Consider the following 6,668-nt stretch of genomic DNA (forward strand, 5'->3'; position numbering starts at 1 on the left):
CAAGTTACTTTATTTCCTGTGCTGAAATTCCTCTTCTGTAAGTGTAGACATTGACAGACCTACCTCATAAGGTTGTTAAGGGGATAAAAGGAGTTAATAATATACAGAAAGTGGTAGCATAGTGCCTGGAACATGGTGAGCATTATAAAGACATTGTTATAGCTAAAATATTATAGTTAAACAATATTCTTGGGCTTCTTGGAGTAGCTTAGTCTGTCCAAAGACTGGAAGATACTGCGGCTCAATCTCTTCTCTTAAAAAGAGGATATCAATTCATTAGCAAAGATATCCTTCAGAGAAGGAATGTCTGCCCCTCATAGCAAGAAGAAAATTCTCCATGTTTTTTTTTTAGATAGGGTCACTCTCAATAGGCAGAGGAATGGGGCTGAATGCACAGGTTTCTAAGGCGAGATACCCTTCAAATTTGCGTTTTAGCATATCTTACAAACATTTCTTAAGACTACTAACTCCCTTTCAAGTTATTTAGAACATATACTTGTTCCATTGAGTAGGAAATTGAAGGTAAATAAGGTAAGAGGAAGATAATCTAGATGACTAGATGGAAATTTTTTGAGAGCAGAATTCCAACTTCATTTATCCTGACAACCACAATGCAGTGTCTGGAACGGCTTTAGGCGTTTAAAAGTAGCTAGTCTCTATTTTAGGTGTTTTCCATGCAACCTTATTTCTCACAATAGCACTTCAGAGTAGGTACCACAAATTTCATTTTATGGGTAAGAAAAACTGAGGATGAGTGTTAAATAATTACTCAGCCTTACAAAAGTGCAGAACTGAGCCTGAAATCTAGCTCTAACTCTAAAGTTAATTATCTTTTTCCATGTGAATGTCTCAAAAAATATTGGGTTAATGAATACAAAATTAAAAGCAAATGCAGGATACTTCCTTTTATTTCGGATCCATGATCTAAAAATACGACATTTGATAAAGGGTATCTCTTTAGGTCGCTTTGTCCTCCTTCCCCTTAGGAGAGCTCAAGGCAAAAAATATGAGCCAGATATTATAAAAGAGTAAGTGCATGTATATAAATAAATAATATTTGTATGAATATATGCTAACTGGACATTGGGAAACAGGGTGTTAGAATTTCAGACCACTAACCACTATTAAAACACTCCCTGGAAGAAAAAAAGCAGTACCTAATTGCAATCTGTTGATGTGAATTTTGTAAAAATAAAAGTTTTGACTTTATGAGTTGTTATACATGACACTGAGTTGCTTAAGGCAATAATATTTCCCTTTCACTGAGATCATTCAATTGCCCACCCACTTAGATTGTTTTAAATGCAATGTGCTCAGAAGCAGAAAGTGGAGCTAGGATTGCTTCACCAGGGTTAAATAAGTCACCTTGCTGAAGCCTCATCTACTCTCTGTAGCCACCGGCCAGCTCAGATTTTTCAGCCACACTCCCTCAAATACACACTTAGTACTTGTGGTTCCAATGACACAGCACATTCAAGTTAATGTGTCTGTTGTAGGTTTGCAGCCCTCTTGAGCTCTCAGTTTGGGTGTAGCTAACAAAGCACCGGGTGCCAGGAAAAGACATCTAGCTTACTACTTACTGCCCAGTCTTTTCCACATCACTCTCATCACTGTCAGCAATTTATTTCTTCTGATTTCTTTCTTAGTGGACCCAGGAAGGGAGGACACAGAATATTAGCTTTCCTACTACCACTTGCTCATCCTCACTCAACCCAGCCCACTCATTCAATGTTACTTCTGCAGTAAGTGGAGCCAGAGCCACTTGTAGAGAAACCACTCATTTTCTCTAGCATGTGGTGTGTGTGTGTCTGCGGGCAATTTTAATAACCCCGGCATAGACCACAAAATGTCCTTGCCAGTCCTACCGGGAAAGTGGCCTTGGTCTCTATCGCCCTTGCCAAGGCAGTCGCGGAAGTGAGGGAGAAAAGGGGGTGGAGGAAGCGTCTGCCTAGCAGCATCAGCTGAGAGGAAGAAGTTTGCTCTACGGCCACCTAGCCAGCTTCCCGCGCTACCTGGCCTGGCCGGACACCCTCAGCGTGGCGCAGCGGCTCAGGAAATCCAGTGTGAGCATGGAGCACAGGCCCTCTGTCAAGTCTAGCTCCCCTTCAGCCCGCGCAGAGGCCTCGCCTGCACACACCTTTCCTTCTCTGCCTCTAATCCCGCCGTGCTACCTGAAGACTGAAAAAGAAGGAAGAAGACCTCCCTGGTACTTCGTCTCCTCCTCCCAGCCTCATGGGGTCTGATCTCCTGCGAAAAGAGAAGACGCTCCCTACACACACTTTTATCAGTCTCCCCATCCCGACTTTGTGCGGCAACCAGGCCGCCCAGGGGTGCTTGCGGTCCCGGAGTGAGATGCTGGTGAGAAAAGCACTGGAGACACGCGGGGCAGGAAAGAGCCCGGAGACACTCCTGAGACAAGAAGAGGCAGCACCGCACCGGAAGAGTATCAGTGCAAAAGCCCAGAACATGGGCACCTCTTGGCCGAAAGCACGCGGGCGCGCGGGGAGCACTCCGGATCTGCCACCGCTCGGCCCTCTTTCGGATGCTCGCGCGCCAGGAGCCTGGCTGCGCCCCCGCAGGGATGTCGGCGCACAGGGTGACGCGAGCTTTCCTCCGGAGGCAGCTTCGGGGTATTTTTGTCTATATAAGGGCTTGCTGGCAAACTCTTCTTTGGAGTGTTTGTCGCAAGCGAGCCATTAATTTTTGCACACACGTGCATTTCCCAGAGCAGCCCGGTGGCAGATCCACACTCGCCTTCCTCTCCGCGGGAGCCTCTCTCCTCCTCCCGGCCTCCCAGAGCGTACTTTACCTGCTCTCCCGCACAGGGTGGGCGCTGCAGCTCTCGGTTTCCCCTTGGCCGCAGCTGGTTCACCTCGCTGTCACTAGGTGAATGGAATTATTTATTTATTTATGTCGCCTGACGTGTCCTCGTCCTCCACAGCTGGGAGGAGGAGGTGGCGGGCGGGGCTGCAGAGCGCCCTTTTGGGTGCCCGGGAGCGCCCCGGGCGTTGGGAGGGCGGGGCAGGGGAGAAGGCGGGGAGAGAGGGGTGGAGGAGCTCCGGGGCAAGCACCATCCGCTTCATGGGGGACAAACCACCGCCCAGAGACTCAAGGAAGACTGAGCATGCTCCAAGTGTCAATGCTGTAGACACTTTATGGCTTGGGTCACTCCACTTCAGGTTTTAGTTTTGACCAAGAGAGAAAGCCAAATGTCTGGTAGAAAGTTACTCCAGATCAGTCCTAACAGGCTTTATCCGAAATGCTTTGGCACTTAACCAGGAGGCAGGTGTGCAGTACCACAAAGATACCCTAGGAGGGTTGGACAACCTACAGGAGTGGAAAGCATGCAAAAGGAGAAGAGCCTGAGAAAGTCCAGGAAGACAAGAAGATTCTCTTTATGAGGGGAAGTGATGGGGTGTTTTCAATTGAGTACGTTTTTGTGGGGAGTGGGGATGGCACTGTTGGAGATTAGGCTCACCAACCAAATACCTCAAAGAGAAAAAATAAAATCTACACCGTGAGAGGAAGTGTTTAGAAAATAGCACAAGAACTTGAAAACAGATAAGAAATGAAGGTCATTTGTAAACAACTCCTTTCATTTTGAGTATTACAAATTATTTCATTCTTCAAAGTAGGATTTATTTATTTGAAGATGAATAGCGCTAGGAGTAATGATAATTCCAGTCATTGATTTGGTTCCTTCTACCTTTATTATTTTTTTCTCCCATATTTAGAACATGTTTCTTGGGGAAATTGGAAAGAGGAAGGCCTGTAAGGGAACATTTAGGTTCAGTTCCTTTAGTGTCTTTAAGGTTGTATTATTACTTAGAGAAAAAGAAGCTGTCCAGAAGAATAAACGTGGGCTTGGATTTGAGAATTTATATTGCAGTTTTTCTGTCAATTTAACTGACGGTACCCCCATTTCTGTTTCTAAAAAGTGAAAAAGATAAAATGTTATGTTTATCCTTGGTAATATAACTTCCTAGAAGCTTTCCTTATTTATTCTAGAATTTAAATCATTTATTAAAAAGCTGAGATAAGTTTGCTAAAATAGAGCTTTGAAGCCCAAAAGACAAAAAAAAAAAAAATCAAAATGGTAATAACAGTAAAAAAAAAATTACGCTTATTAAGCATATGGGGGTTCAGAACAAGTCACCCCCAAAGTGTGCCTCTGTTGTATGCAGATCATTTTGAAGTAAAGGCAACTTTAGCAACTTTAGCAGCTGGCTCAAGAGAAACTTCTGCCTCTACTTTCCCTTCCTAAAAGGACTTGAATTAGGAGCCTTGCCCATAATTAGAGATTATCAGAGATAACCTATTTTGGTTTAGCTATAGGGCAAGGATAAACTTCTATTTACTAAATATCTGCTCTTCTTTTCAGCCTCCACTGACCCTTTGAAGCCCATAAGGTACCTTACCTCATCCCTAGCTCAGGGTGTTTTATATACCTCATTCCTCCTTTCTGTCTCTGAACCTCTGGTGCATGTGAGGTCTCAGATACTCATGTATGCAAGATTCCCATACATATGTATTAAATGTGGTTATTTTCTCTTGTTAATCTGTCTCATATCTATTTAATTATTAGATCACCTGAAAAAAACCTTGAGGGCAGAGGAAAGTTTCTTCCTCCTCCAAGTGCTTATCAGGTCCTCTTTAAGTACTTACATGAATTATTTCAATTAATACAATAACTTTATTAGATTATTCATGTTTTACAAATTAAGTCACTTGGTTAAATTCACATTGCCTTACTTCTGCCATAGCTTGTCTATAAGCTTGGACAAAACTTGAAATTTAATTTCTGCAGCTAAAAAAATAGAAATACCAACTTTTTATTCCTATCATAAGATCTAGATGAGATGATATATGTTAAATAGATGGTAGATAATATGAGATTGATGAATGGTGGCTATTATTAGTAACTTCAAAAGGTTTAGAAGACAGTTTTGCAAAGAGAGGGGTAGTTTAGAAACTAAGTAACCAAGGCAGAAAATTCTAGGCAGGACTTTAGATTATTTTTAAAGCTAAAATGTATAAATCGACATTTGTATAAGATAGAATAGACATTTGATGATGGAATGTCTAGCAGTGACTATAAACACTTCATTTTCATTATAAAAGAATGGCAAATTAGAAAAGAAACAATATTAAGACTCACATTTCAAGGTCATCTTCTTGAATGTTTGCTATTTTTTCCTATTCATTCATTACTTTTACTTCCTTTCAAAGAAGAAAGAGAAAAAGAAAAGTCATGTATTTCCTGATTTGACCCAATTCTCTTTTTCTTCTCTTTGACTTTTTTTTTCATCTTGTAGTTTTTACAGTTTCATGTTCTTGGCCTATTTAACTCATCGCCAAACTCATAAACATTACTACCCATAGCATTATATCATAACTGTATCAAGTTTTCTTTCTAAGTCTTCTTTTTCCAACAGTTAAAACTCTGGATGCCATCTACCTCCTGCTCCAGTGTTAGTATTTGAGGATTCATTTCTAAATTGCCTTGTTGCTATGACGAGGTGTGTTTTGTAAATATTTGGTTGGATTAGAAAGAAATCTGACTATGGCTATGCCACCCTGAATAAGCCTGATCCCCTCTGATCTTGGAAGCTAAGCAGGGTCGGGCCTGGTTAGTACTTGGATGGGAGACTACCTAGGAAGACCAGGTGTTGTAGCTGTAAAAAAATAAAAAATAAGGGATTGTAAGCTGACAAGGTCCTTACAATCTGTGAGGCCAACAAAGGGTTGCCTTGCCTAAAAAGAAGAAAGAGAAGGAAGGAAGGAAGGAAGGAAGGAAGGAAGGAAGGAAGGAAGGAAGGAAGGAAGGAAGGAAGGAAGGAAAGAATGAATCTGAAAGGAGAATTAAATGAAAATAAACCCAATCTATGTATCCTATGACTTACAATCTCAAAACTGTTTAAATATTAAGAAAAAATGCAATTTAGGGAAAAAAGCAACCCATATGATCAGAACTTGAACTTTGGTAAAATTTCTGCCTTGATTTCTATTCATGAGGTAAACTAACAATGGGAGAAGCAAAGAATAGCAATATATTCAATCTTATAGCAACCTGTATTCCACAAATAAGTCGATTAGAATATTAACATAACCTATAAATGAATAAAGCTCAAACATCTTGTACTATGTACCCCACAGCCTAGTATTCCAGGTTTTCTGGCCCTTCTTCAGTCTCCAGCCATGCCATATCTTCTCATACTTTTCTGAATGTTCTTATTTCCTACCCACTTTTCCATATCAATTTAGCCGAAGCTTTTTTTCCCTTTTAAGAGCCAGCAGCTATGTCATCACATTTGTAGCATTTCAAGGATTTCTTCAATAAAAATTAATTTTATCTTCCTCAGTACTCATTCCCATAGTACCTGTTATATGCCTCTTCTTGGAGCATTTTCTTTCTGCTGCACAGTATAGCTATAATTGAGTGTGTGTGTGTGTGTGTATCCAATTTTTTAAGTCTTTGGAGGTTAGAGATGACATTTTATTCATCTCTGTAATCTTCCAGCATTCGGCACAAATTCTTTCAGATAGAAGGTAATCAATAATATTTGTCAAATGGAGCAAAGAAATAATAGTGTGCCCCTAAAAACAGACTTATAAGAGAGGTTGTTGTTGCTCATAACATCTATGATTTGCATGACACTACCTTTCCC

At 41.0% G+C, this 6,668-nt stretch overlaps 1 protein-coding gene and 1 pseudogene across 2 annotated transcripts in view; one reads left to right on the plus strand and one right to left on the minus strand.

Annotated features, from left to right (window-relative positions):
* SLC16A7 (solute carrier family 16 member 7) overlaps nt 1–2,975 on the minus strand; it is an 85,149-nt gene extending 82,174 nt beyond the window's left edge. The window contains exon 1 of one of the 2 annotated variants that reach the window (XM_016165317.2): nt 2,810–2,974. The gene's annotated coding sequence lies outside the window, so the exon portion shown is untranslated. Of the gene's footprint in view, nt 1–2,809 lie in introns of both variants that reach the window. The other variant, XM_036237118.1, reaches the window with a different exon arrangement.
* A 2,584-nt stretch (nt 2,976–5,559) lies between these two features.
* On the plus strand, nt 5,560–5,678 carry LOC118614670 (annotated as a pseudogene).
* Nucleotides 5,679–6,668: the final 990 nt, after the last annotated feature.

This window comes from Rousettus aegyptiacus, unplaced genomic scaffold, assembly GCF_014176215.1.
Source record: "Rousettus aegyptiacus isolate mRouAeg1 unplaced genomic scaffold, mRouAeg1.p scaffold_m13_p_2, whole genome shotgun sequence".
NCBI lineage: Eukaryota > Metazoa > Chordata > Mammalia > Chiroptera > Pteropodidae > Rousettus > Rousettus aegyptiacus.